Below are 19,856 nucleotides of genomic sequence, written 5' to 3'. Positions count from 1 at the left end.
TGATTTGTTCTTCGTCATTTCGACTCCTCCATCGCCTCCACGCCCATGAAAACGCTCATGACCAACTCATGGAGGCTATGCACATCTTGAAAATGAAATACCCAAAATAAAATACTAGACTAAAAATCACTAGAGAAATAGAATGACAAAAAAAAGAATGATGAACTAAAATGGAAGAAAAACCCTTGGGTTGCCTCCCAAGAAGCGCTTGTTTTAGGTCTTTAGCTCGACCCCATTTCAGTTAATGCGGACTAAACCCTTGGAAGGACGGCTCTCCTCCTAGGGTTAATGCTCCAGCCTGCGCCTTCAGTTTTGCTCATGTGGGACAAATGCATTTCTTGTTGCTTGCTGGAGGGGAGCTGTCATGGAAACTACACTCCTCGACTTTGTGTATGTTGATCTTGTGAGAATTTCCCTAAAAAGAGGGGTTGCAAATAGAGGAATCAGATAAATCAAACTCGATCTTTTCTTTGCCGATCTCCAAGGATAACCTGTGACTTTTTACATCGATGATGGCTCCAGCTGTGGCAAGGAATGATCTTCCAAGGATAATCGGTATCTTAGGGTCTTCCTCCATATCCAAGATAATGAAATCTGTGGGAACTATACATCCACCCACTTCAACTGGCACATCTTCCACTATTCCCATTGGGTATCTGCATGAATTGTCAACTAATTGCAGTGCCATAGTGGTCAATTAAATATTCTAGAGGCTCAGCTTATTACATAAAGAGTACGGGAGTAGGCTGACGCTGGCCCCCAAGTCGTAGAAAGCTCTCGGTATGAATTCAGAACCAATTTTGCATGGTATGGAGAAGCTTCCTGGATCCTGAAGCTTTGGTGGAGAATTCGCCATAAGGAGAGTGCTGCAATTCTTTGTCAATGTCACGGTCTCAAAGTCACCTTTTTGCCTCTTGTTAGATAAAATTCCCTTTAAAAATTTTGCAAACTTTGACATTTGGTGTAGCGCATCTATCAGTGGTACTTCTATGCAGATTTCTTTGATCTTCTTGAGGAATCGGTTGAACTCTTCATCTTTCTGGGATGCTATAAGCTTCTAAGGAAAAGGGATCGTCTGATTCTGTGGGGTCGCTTGAAGAGTTTCTTCAATCTTTTTAGTAGCCTCTTCTCCATCCTTGTTTTGAGTCTGATTGGGCAATAGGAGAGAAGGATCCTTCTCTGAGTCAAGCTCCTTCTGAGTAATGATTTGAGGATCTCCCACAGTACGTCCGCTTCTCAGCTCAATGCGGTTGCAATGTTCCACTGGATTTAAGTCTGGCTTCCCTAGGAATGTACCCTGTTCTCTTGAGACAGACTGAGCTATCTGGCTGTCTTGCATCTTCTGGTGTTTTTCAGAGTTTTCTAGCCTCTAAGTCAGTTGTTTGATCTCGTTCCTCATCTCCTTTTGCTCCGAGAGAGCTTCCTCAAGCATCTTTTCAATCCTGGACAGTTGTGAAGGTTGCTGTTGTTGATAGGTCTGTTGTCCAGATTGGTGGCTCTGTTGCCCAGGCTGATAATTCTGATGTGCTGGTTCTTGATTCTGATTATTCCGGTATGAGAAATTGGGGTGATTCCTCCATCCAGGATTGTATGTATTGGAGTACGGGTTATTTTACCTCTGATTGTAGTTGGTTATTGCATCACACTGCTTAAGTTGGTTCATCTGTGCTTGTATCGACCCAAAGGGGCAGGTGTCTTGAGCGTGATCCATACTTCCACAGGTGTTGCAGACGCATGCTATTACATTAGCTGTGTTGCCTCCCATGGCATCAAATTTCTTGGTCAGAGCGTCCAGCTTTGCAGACATTAGTATAACTGCATCTACGTCGAATTTCCCTGACGCTTTAATTTGATTCCCTGTAAAAGAGTCATTGGATCTTTCAGATGCCCATTGATGGTGGTTCTGCGTCACATTCTCTATGATCTCTTCAACTTCATCGAGGCTTTTGTTCATCAGTGCTCCTCCTGCTGCAGAATCAAGAGATACCTTTGTGTGATAATTTATCCCATTGTAGAAGGTGTGCAGAACCAACCATTTTTCAAGGCCATGATGGGGGCATTGTCTTAGCATACTCTTGAATCTGTCCCAAGCTTCAAATAATGATTCTGATTCTATCTGTTTGAAGCTGGCAATCAAGTTCCTCATGTGAGCAGTTTTGCTGGGTGGGTAGAACTTATCCAGCAACTTCTGCTCACACTGCTCCCAGGATGATATGTTATTCGCTGGAAGGGAGTTTAGTTACTGCTTGGCTCTGTCTTTCAGGGAAAACCCGAAGAGAAGTAGTCTGACTAATTCTGGAGGGACCCTGTTCACCTTCATAGTGCCACAGATCTCGTAGAACAACTCTAGGTGGTGGTTCGGGTCCTCATGTGGTCCTCCTCCAAATTGATTTTGCTGGACCATGTGGATTACTATGGGCTTGATTTCAAAGTTGTTGGCTTCAATGGGCGGTCGGGTGATGCTGGACCGAACCCCTCGTGCATATAGTGTTGTGTAATCTTTCAGTAGTTTGTCGACCATTTCTGAGGATTCTTGTGCTGCTTGGAATGCCTTCTGTAGATTTCTTTTCCTCAGAAAGGTCCTGTCAATCTCTAGATCGAAGGGTAGTAGCTTTCCTGGAAGGTTATCTCTACGCATGCAATAATAAGATATGAAATATGATAGTAGAATATAAAATAATAATAAAAAAAGAAGAGATGAATGCGGAAAATTAAGAAAAGAAAAGAAAGCCTAGTCTAATCCAATATGATTTTACTAATGTTATAGACGCAGTCCTCGACAATGGCGCCAAAAACTTGTTACGATTCCCCAAGTGCATGGATTCGTCGTCAGTAATAAAAATATCGATCCCATAGGGACTGGTTATAAGCACTAGCAATTGTTCACTAAGGGTTAGCTCGACTACCAATGGTTGTGAATAATCTAAGGAAGAAAGGTTGGGAAGAAGAATCGAGAGTTGGTGAGTCGAAGTGTTCACTTGGTTATAAGGGACTCTAGGAGGTCGGTTTTGTTGTGGTGGTGTTGATGTGTCACGTTTTATCCTACACTCACTATCCTTTATCATGCAATTACCGGAAGCTAAAGAGGCTATTCTTAAATACTAGAATAAAGAAGGACCCTAAGAAGTCCTGTTACAGTTTACCCCTGTCACTAGGGCACCTCGGCAAATCTTGAGGGCACAACTCTAATTGGTAAGTTAAGAATAGTAGTTAAGAACTAAGTTTGGTCTCTCGCTTCCTTGAGGAGAATTTGCCTCTCCTTTCAAGGAAGTATCCTAGATGTCTGTAAATGAGTTACCCCTGTCACTAGGGCCCCTCGGGTATACGATCTAGGGATAATCCCTCTACGAGGTTAACAAGTTCCACACAATCAAGCAACATGCAATTGAGATAAAGCATAAAAGATCATCCAACGAGTATAAGCATCGAGTTTTACATCAAATCGAGCCACAACTACTCCTTAGTCCTAGAACAAGGAATCTACTCCATGAGTGCCAGAAAAATCCTCGAAGATATAATGTAGATAGACATAGAATCTTCAAACACAAAGAAAGAAAGGAGAGATGTGCTTATCCAATGATGACGAGTGGCCTTCGGATCCGATTCTCTACTCCTGGAGTCGATGTGGTAATGGAAGATCGCTGGACGGAGGTCCAAGACGGCGTGGGATGACACCAAGATGTTTCTCCAACTAACGGCTCATTTTCCCTCGCGGCCTTCCCTTGAGAAAAAGGGTTAAAACCCTTATATAGACTAGGGTTCGATTGCGGCGACATGTCCGTGTCATTTTGGCACGGGCGTGCCCTTTCCTTTCTCTGATCGCATTACACGACCGTGCCAGTTGGCACGGCCGTGTGGTGTCTGGGCTTGACTCCTGGGGCACGATCGTGCAAGGACGCACGACCGGACACTTCCTGGTCTCGGTCAAGGTGTGGCACGACCGTGCAGGGTTGCACGACTGTGTGCTGATCTGCCTCGGTCTCGGCGGCACGACCGTGCAGGGTTGCACGGCAGTGCACTTCTCCTCTTCGGTTTGGTCACACGGCCGTGCGAGATCGCACGACCATGTTCTTTGGCTTGTTCCGGTGTGTCGATAATTACCGTTTTCGCTCCGAAAGTTGTCCCTATCAACACAAAACCAAACAAAGAGTAGATATCTGAATAAAAGAGTATATATAATGAATTCAAGATGAAAGAGGCAATCATGCAACGAATATATATGCATAAAGTACGTGAATGTGCGCTAAAACATGCGTAAATAATCATAATATTTGCGCACATCATCTATTTGTTCAATGATTTCTTCACTTGAAGCATGGACTATTGGGGAAAGTTTTTCTAACTACAACATTTTTAATGTTTTTTTATTTCGCCTGAAAGGATCAACTGGTAAAAATTTAAGGCGATTATCAAACCAAAATACTTTCCCATTGTAAGGTAATGAAAATGCATTAGACTCTATCATGTAGTGTGAGAATGTTAATTTACTAGCCAAGCTCTATCCCGAAACTCCGCCCATGATGAACCAATCATGGTCAGTCCCAAGCTCACATAAAGGAGGAGGGTTACGTTAGGTTGTCAGCCAGAGTAAAAATTATAGCAAATGTTTAATGAATGAATCCATTGAACTATTGTGTTAATAATAGGTTATTCCTCGAAAGGAACGCGTTGCAGGGTTCGACTGTAATGTCTCGGTAATGATAGCTACATCTCCAGAACTTGGGTACAGTGTTACAAATGCAAGAATTCACATTGTAGGATCCGACTGTAATATATCGGCAAGGACCACTACATCTCCATGAGAACTTGGATGTAGTGTTAAATGTTGGTATAGGAAGCACTAGACGATCGAACCTGACTATTGATAATGGTAAAAGGTTTTAAGTTAAGTGTTATTATTGTTCTAATAAGTTAAACTGAGTGTGCAGGGAAGTCCTAGGTGATCTTAAGAAAAGGGAAAGTCCTTGCTGCGATTAGGCAATGAAGTCCTAGTCCAGGGGACTAGGCAAAGTCTTAGCTGATTGAGCACGTTGGGCGAAATCATAGGGTCAAGGATGCTAGGTAAGTGTTCTGGGGGTCATGGACACCAGGAGAAAGATTGGACGGGTCGGGGATCAGATGTCTAGCATGAAGTCCTCATATCTTGGATGTTGAGCAAAAGTCCCAATAGTCTAGAAGACCGGTCTAGCAAAAGGTAATCTCTCCTGAGAGGAGTAGATGATGACACGTTCTCTGAAGAGGGAATAGTAGGCGTCAGTCTGACTTAGAGTTTTAACGAAACTCAAAGTCAGGACCGGACAGTTTGAAGGCTATTAAAACTTATTATGCTTCATATATTATTGCCTAGACTAACTTTATTTTGCAAGAAGTAGAGGTTGCAAAAAAAGTTGGCTCGGGTGCCCGGAGTTGTTTTGGGCCCCGAGGCAAGTTTTCATCAAGGGAGAGTCCCAGGAGGGTGCCTAGTCAGGCACCCTGGTGGTCCGAGAGCCCGGACTAACTGACCGACATCAGCGGTCTAAGCGCTCGGAGGAAGTCAAGGTGCCCGAACGTAGATAAACTTTGAGGATGAAGTTTTAATGAGAACTCACCATGTCAGCACAATCCAGGCACCTAAGAGGGGATCCAAGCACCCGGACGAGACTATAAAAGGAGGCTTCGACCAGTAGCTTCAATACATCAATTGAAAGAAGTTTCTCTCCTATGCATTGCTCAGAAAATGCTTCTACAACGCTCAAACACTATTTTGACGACCGAAGGCTCGATTCTTCAAATCTATAGATTGTCGGTACATTTAAATTATTGCAGTTCTTCAAAAATTGTAGATCTCTACTTGAATTCTTTCGAACTGATAGTGATTGTCCATCAAAAGTACTCAACGAGTGTGAGCCTTGGAGTAGGAGTCATCATAGGCTCTGAACCAAGTAAAACTTGAGTGTGTTAGAATGTTGTTTATTTTTTAATTTCCATTTTTCACTGCGTGTTTTAACTGATCGAACATTTTTTTAAAAAGTGAAAGCCATGAGCATTATTCACCCCTTTAGTGCTTTCGATCCTACAATTGGTATTAGAGCGGAGTCGCTTTAAATCGGTGAAACCTTCAAGCATTTTTTCATGGTATTTTTTTAAAATTTTTAGAGTCGATCGGAATCGGTACTATCACCCATTCCAATCAATTTTTCACAATAGAGTTTTTAATTTCTCAAAGTCGGTGCAACACCACTCGAGTTCCCAGTCTTGGAACATTCGCTATTCATTTTTTGTGTGCAAGGTTTTTTATCAATGGTCCACCAAGAAGGCTACAGTATTGCTCACCTGTCTCTTTTCTCCAGCAAGGACTTCAGTTACTAGAAAGGTCAGATGGAGTACCACTTGAAGACACAAATTGAAATATGGAGCATCATCTGAACTGACTTCTCACTACCACTCAACGACACTGGAAAACCAGTATCATGCGAAAAATGGGACTAAAACATAATGAAGAAAATTGAGGTCAATACAAAAGCTACTCAAACTCTACAATGCAGACTCACCAAGGAAGAGTTGAACTAAATCGGCCTATTCTCAAGCGTGAAGAACTTATGGGAGAAACTGATCAAATTGCACGAAGGGACGTCTGATACTAAGGTAAGTAAAAGAGACCTAATTTTTAATAAATTATATAATATAAATATGTAGGAGGGTGAGATGGCGAGCCAGTTACACACACACATCCGAGATCTTATCAGTGGCCTCCACACAATCGAATGAAAGTGGAGAACTATGACATTATCAGGTACGCACTTAATGCATTTCCGATGAACACTTTATGAGCATCTATGGTAGATGCTTACAAAGTCTCTAAGGATCTTTCGGTAATTAAATTAGATGAGCTATTTTCGAAATTTGAATTGCATGAACAAACTAATGCACTGCCGGCCGAGAAAGATATTGCTCTGATCACAGGTACAAGCAGAATAAGGGAACCAAAAATCAAGCGGCAGACCAAACCCATGTCTGAAGAAGAATTGGACTGAGAAGACGACGATGAAATCACTGTCGAGATTATGAACCTGGTACGAAAACTATACAAGAAGAAGAAGGGTTTCACGAAACATGAGATCAAGAAGGTGATTCAATAAAAAATGAAACCATCAAGTCCGAACCTCGACACAAAGGCTAGTTTGAAGTCATCTGCTACGGTTGCAACAAGAAGGGACATATCAAGGTAAATTGTCCAAATCAGAAGGAAACAAAGAAGCAACGGAAGAAGAAGGTACTGCATGCAACGTGGGATGAATCTTCATCAAAAGATTTCGACGAAAATCTCGAACCGACAAGCTTCCTCTAGCTTCTGGCCGAAGAACAAGTCGTCGAGTCTGAAACAGAAAGCGAATCAGAAGTCAAGTCCAAAAGAAGCCACAAATCTATATCCATTTCTGAAGGGCCTAAAACACTATAAGTTCCTCTTAAGTAGATAAATTATATAACTTGATAAACTATCTGATGCGTAAGCTGGCCAAATCCAACATCCGGATCAAGTCACTCTTAAAGGAGGTAACAACCCTTAAGGAAGTGATTAACCTAAGTCCCTTGACCTAACCTGTTCAAACTGGAACTTTAACTTAAATCCAATAACTTGAGGAAGAAAATTCTAGCCTGAAAAGTTAAGTCAAGGAACTAAAGGACACATCTGTATACAATTGATCCGAACTCGAGTATAAGGCTAAACAAAAATTTAAATCTTACCTGTCTCTTATTAATCGAACAAATAGAAAAGTAATCCAAGTATAGATCCCCAAATTTAACTTGAGTAATCAAGTTGGACTTGATCAATATTGGATGCCCAAGGATCACATACACTAGTTTAACAAACCTTATCGAGGCTATGATTCAGGGAGAGCTAATAGAAAGACCATCTTCATTATTAGATATACCTGTTTGATATTTGCTTTACTGCTTTCCTTATTCATACTTAGATTAGGATAAACAAAGACTTAGGCTTGATCGACACTTGACTTTAAGTTTTTTAAAAGGCTTTATCTATAAGTGGTTGTTGCTCTAATATCCAAGAAAACCTAGTGCATCGCCACAACCTAGAAGTCAATTATCGAAATGGATGTTTAATTGACTAACTGTTAAATCTTAGTCTAACTCAAATGTAAATTATTCCTTAGAATTTAATCTAAATTGAAGATAAAATTACCCATCTCACAAAACTGATAAGGTTTCCTGATTAACAATCTAAAAAAAGGTGAGATGAATTTAGGTTTAAAATAAAATTAATTAAATCAAACTTCAGCTAATTAATTGAATTAAAAATAAACCAAAATCAAACCTTAATCAAACTTAAACTAATTAAATTTAAACCTAAATCAAATTTAATTAATCAAATTAAACCTAAATTAATTTTAAAAAAAAAACCAAAATCAAACCTCAATCAAATTTAAACTAATCAAATTAAAACTAAATTAATTAAAATCAAATGTTAATCAATCTTAAACTAATTAAATTTAAACCTAAATCAAACTTAATTAATCAAATTTAAACTTATCAAATTAAATCTAAATTAATTAAAATCAAGCGTAAATCAAACTTAAACTAATTACCTTAATTAAATTTAAACCTAAATCAAAGTTAATTAATCAAATTTAAACTAATCAAACTAAAACTAAATTAATTAAGATCAAACGTCAATCAAACTTAAACTAATTACCTTAATTAAATGTAAACCTAAATCAAACTTATTTAATCAAATTTAAACTAATCAATTTAAAACTAAATTAATTAAATTCAGACGTCAATCAAACTTAAACTAATTACCTTAATTAAATTTAAATCTAAATTAAACTTAATTAATCAAATTAAACCTAATCAAATTAAAACTAAACCAAAATCAAACTAAAATCTAAGTTCAAGTTAATCAACTATCTCACAAACACCCATAGGAATAACATGATTGATAATCTTGATTGGGTGAGATAGAAAATAAGAGGTTGAATTCAATCAATCTATCTTATAATTCGTTTAAATTGGATCCAAATTAAAAACTTTGTGTGTAGGAACATAATGATTTGGACCAATGGATGTTGGATAGTGGAGATTCCAGATACATGACTGAAGACAGGTTGAAGTTCACCAAGCTAAAACTCAAGAACTTAAGGTCGGTTGCGTTTGGCAACGACAGAAAACTTAAGGTAATCAGAATAGGTAATATCGAACTGAGTTCCTATTTCATTATTCGAAAAGTCTTATTAGTTGATAAATTTGATTTTAACTTACTTACCATAAGTCAACTCTGTGACTCTGAATACTTAGTAACTTTCTCGAACTTTGAATGCACAATTAAAAATGTCAAAAATTTTGAAATTACACTTAAGAGAAATTAAGAAAAATAACATTTATACAATTAACCTACCAACCTCTCACTCAAGCGTCTATTAACACAATAAGAGGAAACCAAATTGTGGCACAAATGCCACGCCCCGAGGAGTTCCAGCCAGAGGAAAATCCGGCAGCATCTCCCCTATACCAGTGACAATTTGAATCATTTATACATCCACAGATGTACATCAGCCACACACGGCTGGAATATATACACAACCACACAGTTTATATTCAACCCACTCGACTGTAACAACAAAAATACAACTATGCAATTATATATATATGTAACAGCCAACTCGGCTATACTAAATGAAGGGCGCTGGAATTCCGTTCTGTTTAAATTTCCCCATACAAAAATTGTACAAGTATAGAACTATTCCTAGCAACCCGCATGTTCGATCAGACATGTGTTTGATCAATCAAGCAAGTTCTTGATGGATCAAAGCATACCTTGATCGAAGTACAAGATCGCTGGCTTCTTGTGTTGGTATTCAAAATCGATACAAAGAAAACTCGACTAATTATGTATCAAAATTAAAGAACTAGTTATACCTTTCTTCATAGCTAAAGGCCTCTTGATCTTCTGCCGTATTCCTCTCCTCTTCTTGGACGTCGTATGAGCGACGATCTACCAAGACAAAACCACCCTTCCCTTCTTCTCTTCCAAACCGCCGACCATAAAAGGAGCTCTAGGATGGGGCACCTTCTTTTCTTCTCCCTTTTCTTCCTCTTCTTTCTCTTCTTCAAGCCACCGCCCACCAAGGGATCCTAGCAAGGAGGGGCGCCGACCCTTGCAAGGAGGGGTGTCGTCCCTAGCAAGGATGAGGGGAGGGGCGCCGGCCACAAGGAGGGAGGAGATGAGGGGCGTCAGCCCTAAGCAAGGAGGAAGGGGGCGCCGACCCTAAATGAAGGAGGAGGTGGAAAATTAGGAAAATTGGGTTTTAGGAACCACCACCTATTCCTTTTTATAGGCTTGCCATCGGTTACAAAGAAAGAAAAATAACAGAATTCTGTTTAGAAAAAATCTCTCTTTCTATAACCAAGTTAAACCAAACCAAGTTAAGTTAAACCAAACCAAGTTAAGTTAAACCAAACCAAGTTAAGTTAAACTAAACTAAGTTAAACCAAACCCAGCTAAACCAAACCAAGTTATTGATGGGTGGATGCAAGGCTTTATATAGAGGCTACAACAGAGACCTAGAGGAGGAATTGGTTTAGACCTCCTGATGGGCTTGGGCTTCCTATGTTCGGCCCGAACACCTAACCCAAGTCCATCAATAATAACTCATACCACTAAAGGGTTATTATTGAACTACCACACCAATCCCATATTACAATATGAGCTCCTTCTTATCATGAGCGCGTTAATCTCCCCGTGTTTAAGATATCGTATGTTTGTTAATTAATTGAGTTACTGACAACCCAATTAATTAACATCTGATTCCAAGAGTAGTACCACTCAACTTTATTATCATGCCGGATTAAGTCCACCTACAGGGTTTACATGATAATCCTTATGAGCTCCTCAAGGAGACATCATCAACCTAAATAATTAGGACACAGTTTTCTTGTAAAATACCGGGGGAAAAAAAAGGGAATATTAATAAATGAATTTTTCGGAATTTTTGGATATTTTTCAGGAATTTTTCGGAGCTCGTACGGATGAGTTAACGGGGATAAAAATGGGGCCCGGAAAAGCCTGTTTAGGCTACCCCATTTTAACGAGGAATTGTTTCTTTTATAAATTCCTTATTCCTTTTCCTTTTCCTTTTAAATTTCTTTTTCTTTTTATTTTTTTCCCCTGCGCCGTTTCTGTGTTTTCTCCCTCGCGCACCGAGCAGCCGCCCGAGCTCTCTCCCTTTGCCCTAACCGCCGACGCCCCTCCTCACTGCCTCTGTGACGCCCGACCGTCAGCCCTAGCCACCGTCGACCACCCTGAGCCCTAGCACCGGCCGATTCTCTGGACCGAGCAGTGCCGGCCAGCCGCTCCTCAGCCCTAGTCTCTGCCCTAGTTTCTGCCGCCGACGAGGTGAAGCCGACGCCGACCCCAATCGTCGGAAACCTACTCTCTCACTGTGGAGTTGCTCACCGTCACCACAGCCGGCAGGCGGCCGCCCCCTTTGCCCTGGTCTCTGCCGTGGGATTCCAAGTGCCGAGACTTCTCTGCCCTAGATTGCCATTTCACAGAGCAACGCTGGCACACCACAGGTCGCCTTCCTTCTACTCTAGTTGAATTCCTTCCTTCTGTGACCTAACTCCTCCGTCCTCTAATCCAGTGAGCTACTGGATGAAGGTAAGGATCAGGTTGAAATTTTAGTTGTGCATTAGTAGTTGATTGGGTTGTTGATGCATTTGTAGTGTGATTTCTTTCGATTCGATTGTTGGAAGACAGTGACCTAGTTGGTTTCGGTTATCACAGCATCAAGAGTTTGTTGCTGTCCCTGTTTGATTCCGGCCACCACCCCCTGTTAACAGCTTGGCACACCTGAGGTAAGATTAGGTTGTAAGATGGGTTGTTGTTTGATTTGTGATTCCCAATTATTGATCTCAACATGATCTGATCAGTAGGAAGGATTCCAGCAGCAAACGATCCTACTTCCAACAGTGATAAACGGCTGTGAGTTTCAGGTAAGGCATAGGAATTTGATATATGCTATTGATCATGTATGGGTTGAATTGGGTTTATGTGTTGGTCAGGGATTTGCCCTAAACTAGGGTTAGAGAGTTATTTATCTATTTATGAGAATGTAGCTAAATGAAATATATTTCTATTCGTGACACAGGATCTTGACGCGAGACGAGTATCACGGAGTCAGATTTGGATCACTTTATTGGAGGCGGGTACTTTGACTTATGTCTTTTGATATGCATGATAATATGTTTAACATATAACAGTAATTGTGTTACCTGTTTATTTCGGTTGGTCACTACATGATTAGTACATGTTGTTTGTTTATTTATTCTGCACTGCATATTATCTACCTGATCACATATGCCTTAGGTAGTGACCTAACCACATGCTCTGTTATATTCTGGATCTAGGGTTTATTTGATACCCTCTTCGATTTGTGTACCTTCTATTAGATACGTCTTCTTGTGGTACACACTTTGTATCTATTTATATGGATCATGCCATGTTATTCATGAGATTGCCATGTTCAGTATCATGCATCATGATTGCATGCTGTGCGATTGTCGGCTCTACTTTGGTTGAGCTCATCGCCAGTTACATGTACTGCACACATCACCCATGGATTTGTATATCCGGCTGGTGTGTGGCGGTCTCTGCTTGGCTCCGCTGGTCAGGCGACTCAGTGTGTGTGGCGGTTCCGCTGTTTGGCTCCGTTGGCATTTAGTGTAGCAGTGGTAGCCGGCAGATGACTCTGCTTGGCTCCGTTGGTCGAGACTCCGCGTGGTAGCCGGCAGAGATATCCTCCCCGTCATCGTACCGGAGATGAGAGCATTGAGCTCCCCATTTATGATTTGGGGTCACGGGACAGTACTCCGACAAGATCCCGCTTACTCTGTCATTGCACAGGAGCATTGATTAGTGTACGGTGACTATATGCATTTATTGCATTTTATTTGCTTGTGATTGCTGCACTTATATGTGCATTTGTTTGGATGCATTGATTGACATGCATACAGGATTATGACTCACTCGGTCCGACGACTGTTACCTTTATACTTTGATCCGGCCAAATGCAGTTATCTTCGATTTCATTTCAGTTGCATTTACCCTCCTCATATTCGGGAGACTGTACGCATGATTAGTGTTGTCTGTTATTTGTTTTATTATGCTGAGTGTTGGACTCACCCGCCTCCATTGTTGATATTTTCAGGTTGAGGCTGTCCGGAGCAGTTCCATCGCTGCCCCCATCCGCACGTAGAGCTAGTTCTCTACTAGGTTGTTATTTGCTTTATTTTGGTTTTTCTTCCATCGACTATGTTTTAGTTTTGTTTTGGATTTTATTTATGGATATTGTACGGATTGTTACCGCTTGATGGTCTTTGGATGGTTTGGTTTTTATTCTACTATCTGGACGGCAGAAGAGGTGAGTTCGTTGGATTTGAGCTTTACGAGTGTAGTGGAGTAGGGTGGATTTCAAGTCGAGTCCTACTATGATTGAATATCTTTATAAACTGCGTGGTGTTTGTTTTTATTCCAGCCGCCTGTGCTGAAGTATATGTGATATGTAGAAAGTTTCATATTGTCCGCCGTACAGGGGAGATGCTGCCGAAATTTCTTCGGACAGAGACTCCTCTGGGGCGTGACAATTTAGTGGTATCAGAGCAGGTATACGATACTTGCTGTGTGTTCTAGATTTATACGATCTTTGTTTTCGTATTATGGATACTTTGAATAATCTGATATCAGTTTATTGGGTATCAGCGCGCCAAAGTTTGGCGATATTTATTTGATTTCCGTGTGTTGGATTTTCGGGATTTATCTGATACCAATTCATTGGTATCAGAGCAGGGTGTGATACCTGCATTTGGTATTTTGGACATTTTTATACTAGCCCTAGTTGCGAGACATATTGGTGTGGGCAGTTATTTTCGGTTGCACGGATTTGTCCGTTTTGATTATGTTATGGACTTCCGTTTTGGATTTATATGGATTTCCGGTGTTTGTTTTCTCGTACTGAATTCCGAGGTCAATTTTGAATGGACAACGATGGAACATCTCCAGACGGCATATAGGTATGATGTTTAATTTGATAGTTATGACATGTATTAGCACTTTATCTTTAGTACTTGTCTGGATGTTGTAGCACATATTATATGTGATGGGTTATCCATTGAGCATGATTGACCTTAATAGATATCAAGGATTATTATCTCTAGTGATTTTCTTATCATAGCATCAGTAGTTTTATCTTCTGTTACTACTAGTAGGAGATGGAGGCACATACCAGTCTCTGCTATTGTTAGTTGGGTAGTGGATGACACTTACCTATTCCTGTTGACTTAGTCAGTTGAGTTTTTATACTCATATCTTTTGGATATTAGGGTACCCGATACGATGAAATTGTTTATTGGGGAGTTACCATGTTTGATCATTGTTGAGAATGGTTTGAGGTTGAGGGATATTGTGAGATCAGATATTTTGATGTGTTGATTTCTAATGATTTAAGAGAGTAAATGTTATGTGGTTGTTGATGATCTTTTAGTGGATAACTATTTTGATGATCTTTTATTTGGGTTGTCATTGATGGTGATATAGTGAGTATCCTGTATGGTGTTCACAGGTTGATGTTAATAATTGGTGATCAGATTATAAATTGGGTGTTGGAGAGTTTTACGGTTGAATGTACCTATGAGATTTTAATAAATCTGGTTGGTTATGGATAGTTAACAGGATGAAAAAAAAAATGATATATGCTTCCTCTGATATAGGACTATGTGGAAAAAATAATGATTGATATTTTGAATGCTAACTTGCCCTCATGGGGAGTGGAGATTTATTCATCTGATATAGTGTGGGCTGATGTTTTTGAGGATGAAGATGAGAGTGTCTTGATGTTCTTAAATTATGACTTTTCTTTTGGGTCGTACACATTTATACATATGATATTATGTGGTTGGATATACCTTAGTTGCTTGTGGAGGATTAAGGTATTCTTGATTAGTTAGTAGATGAATGATTTAGTTTTGTTGGTTGATCAGTAGAGGATTGCCATACTCTATTTTTAGAGGTTCGAACCTTTAGGATATTTGTGCTTAGTTATGTATCTAAAGCACATTTGAGTACATGTTTTGTACTGACGTGGAAAGGACTGATTTTGCCATATATCACTGACGGCTTGGATAGGTTATAGAGGATCGATATATCATATTCCATGAAGACTTTGACCGTGAACTGTATATACCTGGTGGGATAACTTAGAGGGTGCATTGGGATATGTGACCCTGCTGATGTAAGGAAGTGTAGAGCTAATTGCTTAACACTTATGGGATACAATCGTTACTAGTGTATACTGGGAGAGTACATTTGGATTTATGATGATAAAATTTTCCCCATTAGATATGGTCTTGGTAGTGTATGACATTGACTTGCAATGTTATACCATGGTGTGTATATCTTTCTTGTCCGATATTAGTTCCTTGAACCTGGAGCAGGGTTGTTACTAGATGATTAGACTGCTTTATTTTGGGTTGCTTCTGATTGATGGATTCATGCTTGATACATATGCATGAATTTTGTTTAGATATACCTGTAACCCATGAGTGTTGGTAGCATAAGGTTGGTCTTTTTGGTTGAGCTGATATGCTGATGTTGCATGCATATTATGGTTGTTATGGGTTGTAGGAGTCCTGTGGTAGACTGTCCATTTGCAAGTGGTATATGTATCCATGTTCTGATATGGTTGAAGGTTTGTTGTGGATCATAGATATGTAGTTCGGTGTATGTATCTGGATATATTATTGAAGATATCTTATTGATTAAATCCGAGTTGTAGTATAAGTACATCGGTGGTGTTTTGATGGAGGCATTTTGTCGATTTAATCTGAGTTATGATATGTACATATGTGTTTGGTGTGGTATCTGAGGTATCTTTTTGATTATATTTGATTTGTGAGTGCGTCTGGGTTTAGTATGTTTTATTAGAAGTATATGTTGATTATACTATATGTTATGTGAGTGTTGTTTGAGCTGTATTGTTGATTTGATCTATGTTGATTTTGCACACGGGTTCGGTATGCATTGATGGAGATATCATGATAATTTATACCTATGTTGTGAGTATGTTTGGTGTGTACTATTGGAGGATTATGTCGATCTACATATGCTGTGTGAGCACGTGTGCCAGGTATATATATATATTGGTAGCAGCATGATGATTCTACTTATGCTGAATGCAGGATGTGGAGTGTCTGCATTATGTCATTTGTTGGATTTACCCATCAACTAATTTTCCTATCAGTGGATGACCCACTAGGATGCTGATAGAGATGATGATGGATTTGATTAGTTTACTAGGTTGTTATAGCCTAGGTTAACCACAGTGATTTGTGGTAGAGAAATCTTGTACAGTCTCTAGCTGGATAGTTAGGTGCCTTGGGGCACTTATGTATTGTTTTGTGGTGGAGCGTTGCTCCCACATATTATGGATTGCTGGTAGCGGAGCATAGCTCCTATATTTATTGCGATACATATTTCAGTCTATTTGTGGTAGAGCGTTGCTCCCACATATGTGATGTTTCTGTGATGGAGCGTTGCTCTCACACTGGAGGATTTATTCTTTAGTGATTTATGTTATTGATGATCAGATTTTTCGACTTATTATCGTAGATCTTATGTATAGGAATGTCTGTGATACGGACATTATGCGTCTTGGTTTTGCCCTATAGGTTTTCAGTGCCTTAGATATTTTCAGGGACTCGATGATCCTGGTATGTCGAGGATGTTTGGATCGGTTTCCATTGTCTTTGTGGACGATGATGTGATCTAATTCGGATCCGCGGTGAGTCACGCACATCACCTTTGCATAGATCTAGAGATGTTTCGATGAGAACGTCTATATGTGATTATCAGTAGTGCTGATTTAGTTGTCTCCTACGAGATGTTTGAGACACACGGTCACCAGTAGTAGTATACCGTGGTTCCACAGGAGATAGAGGTTGTTACCGTTGGGATTAGACAGAATCTGTACAGGAAGCTCGCAACTTCCTCTATTTGGTTTGATATTTCCGGAGATACGTTGAGGGTTTCTCACAGATTGCTATGTTACTTACACGCTTGACCATGAAGGGCGTGAAGTTTACTTGGATTGAGGATTGCAAGACCAGTTTCTAGGAGCTGAAGCGGAGATTAGTGTCGGCTTTGATTTTTGGTTTTTACCTTCGGAAGAGGACGAATTTCTCCTCTACACCGACGCGTCTCTACAGGGTATGAGTGTTGTTCTGGTGCAGCACGGTAGAGTATTCTTATATGCTTCTCGATAGTTGAGGGAGCCTGAGAAGAAAATACTCAGTTCACGATCTGGAGTTGGCCGCTGTTATTTTTGCCCTGAAGATTTGGCGGCAGTACCTGTAAGATATTACATTGAGATTTTCACTGACCATCGGAGACTCAAATATCTGTTCACTTAGAAGGAACTTAATCTCCGACAGAAGAGATGGTTGGAGTTTCTGAAAGATTATGATTTGTACCATTAGCTATCACCGGGGAAAAGCTAATGTGGTTGTCGATGCACTTAGCCAGAAGTCTAGAGGGACTTTAGTTTGCCACCGAGTAGTGGTAACAAACTTGATTCGGGGTTTCTCCGAGTTAGACCTTGAGGAGCAGGGATAGACCGAGTAGGGTAGTCTTGTTACCATAGTTGCTCAGTCGTGAATCAGGACGAGAATCCGAGAGGCCCAGTTGTTGGGACCTCATAGAGCTCAACGTGAGGCAAAGTGGTCCATACTATCGGACAGAAGATGTTAGAGGCATATGACTGCTAGAAGAGTTACGCTGACCGGAGTGGGAGACTCTTAGAGTTCTCCATTTGTGACCAGGTATTTTTGCGAGTTTCACCCAAGAAAGGGGTGAAGAGATTGACCTCAGAGGTAAGCTAGCTCTGTGATACATTGGACCTTTCTAGATCTTAGAAAGGATTGGAGCAGTAGCTCACTAGTTGGTAGTATCGCCGTCCTTGATTGGCGTGTACGATGTATTCCACGTATCCATGCTGATGAGATACGTGCCCGACCCGACGCATGTGCTGACAGATATTCCAGTTCCAGTTCAGCCTGACATTACTTATGAGGAGGTTCCGGTACGGATTCTCGACCGGAAAGAGCGTCAGTTGCGGAACAAGACTATCCGGCTGGTTAAAGTCGGATGGCAGCATCATTCGGATGAGGAAGTTACTTGGAAGCTCGAGGATACGATCCGAGCTCGATACCCCATCTTTTCATTTGAGGTATGTGATTTAATTTACCGTTCAGCATTTATTATTGTTACTTGTTATTAGTACTTGCTGATGGTAGATACTGAAATTTGGGGACCAAATTTTTATTAGTGGGGGAGAATGTAAAATACCGGGGAAAAAAAAAGGGAATATTAATAAATGAATTTTTCGGAATTTTTGGATATTTTTCGAGAATTTTTCGGAGCTCGTACGGACGAGTTAACGGGGATAAAAATGGGGCCCGGAAAAGCCTGTTTAGGCTACCCCATTTTAACGAGGAATTGTTTCTTTTATAAATTCCTTATTCCTTTTCCTTTTCCTTTTAAATTTCTTTTTCTTTTTATTTTTTTCCCCTGCGCCGTTTCTGTGTTTTCTCCCTCGCGCACCGAGCAGCCGCCCGAGCTCTCTCCCTTTGCCCTAACCGCCGACGCCCCTCCTCACTGCCTCTGTGACGCCCGACCGTCAGCCCTAGCCACCGTCGACCACCCTGAGCCCTAGCACCGGCCGATTCTCTGGACCGAGCAGTGCCGGCCAGCCGCTCCTCAGCCCTAGTTTCTGCCGCCGACGAGGTGAAGCCGACGCCGACCCCAATCGTCGGAAACCTACTCTCTCACTGTGGAGTTGCTCACCGTCACCACAGCCGGCAGGCGGCCGCCCCCTTTGCCCTGGTCTCTGCCGTGGGATTCCAAGTGCCGAGACTTCTCTGCCCTAGATTGCCATTTCACAGAGCAACGCTGGCACACCACAGGTCGCCTTCCTTCTACTCTAGTTGAATTCCTTCCTTCTGTGACCTAACTCCTCCGTCCTCTAATCCAGTGAGCTACTAGATGAAGGTAAGGATCAGGTTGAAATTTTAGTTGTGCATTAGTAGTTGATTGGGTTGTTGATGCATTTGTAGTGTGATTTCTTTCGATTCGATTGTTGGAAGATAGTGACCTAGTTGGTTTCGGTTATCACAGCATCAAGAGTTTGTTGCTGTCCCTGTTTGATTCCGGCCACCACCCCCTGTTAACAGCTTGGCACACCTGAGGTAAGATTAGGTTGTAAGATGGGTTGTTGTTTGATTTGTGATTCCCAATTATTGATCTCAACATGATCTGATCAGTAGGAAGGATTCCAGCAGCAAACGATCCTACTTCCAACAGTGATAAAACGGCTGTGAGTTTCAGGTAAGGCATAGGAATTTGATATATGCTATTGATCATGTATGGGTTGAATTGGGTTTATGTGTTGGTCAGGGATTTGCCCTAAACTAGGGTTAGAGAGTTATTTAGCTATTTATGAGAATGTAGCTAAATGAAATATATTTCTATTCGTGACACAGGATCTTGACGCGAGACGAGTATCACGGAGTCAGATTTGGATCACTTTATTGGAGGCGGGTACTTTGACTTATGTCTTTTGATATGCATGATAATATGTTTAACATATAACAGTAATTGTGTTACCTGTTTATTTCGGTTGGTCACTACATGATTAGTACATGTTGTTTGTTTATTTATTCTGCACTGCATATTATCTACCTGATCACATATGCCTTAGGTAGTGACCTAACCACATGCTCTGTTATATTCTGGATCTAGGGTTTATTTG

At 40.7% G+C, this 19,856-nt stretch overlaps 1 long non-coding RNA gene and 1 other non-coding gene across 2 annotated transcripts; both read left to right on the top strand.

The window, feature by feature from the left end:
- Positions 1–2,042: 2,042 nt before the first annotated feature.
- On the top strand, positions 2,043–2,148 carry LOC121994137. Its single transcript, XR_006115601.1, has one exon. It is a non-coding gene; the product is annotated as a small nucleolar RNA R71 (small nucleolar RNA).
- Positions 2,149–19,273: 17,125 nt separating this feature from the next.
- On the top strand, positions 19,274–19,626 carry LOC121967086. Its single transcript, XR_006107648.1, has 3 exons — positions 19,274–19,293; positions 19,369–19,432; positions 19,588–19,626. It is a non-coding gene; the product is annotated as an uncharacterized LOC121967086 (long non-coding RNA).
- The last annotated feature ends 230 nt before the right edge of the window (positions 19,627–19,856 follow it).

Source organism: Zingiber officinale, chromosome 1B (assembly GCF_018446385.1).
Source record: "Zingiber officinale cultivar Zhangliang chromosome 1B, Zo_v1.1, whole genome shotgun sequence".
Lineage (NCBI taxonomy): Eukaryota > Viridiplantae > Streptophyta > Magnoliopsida > Zingiberales > Zingiberaceae > Zingiber > Zingiber officinale.
This window is presented reverse-complemented; position numbering and strand designations above follow the sequence as displayed.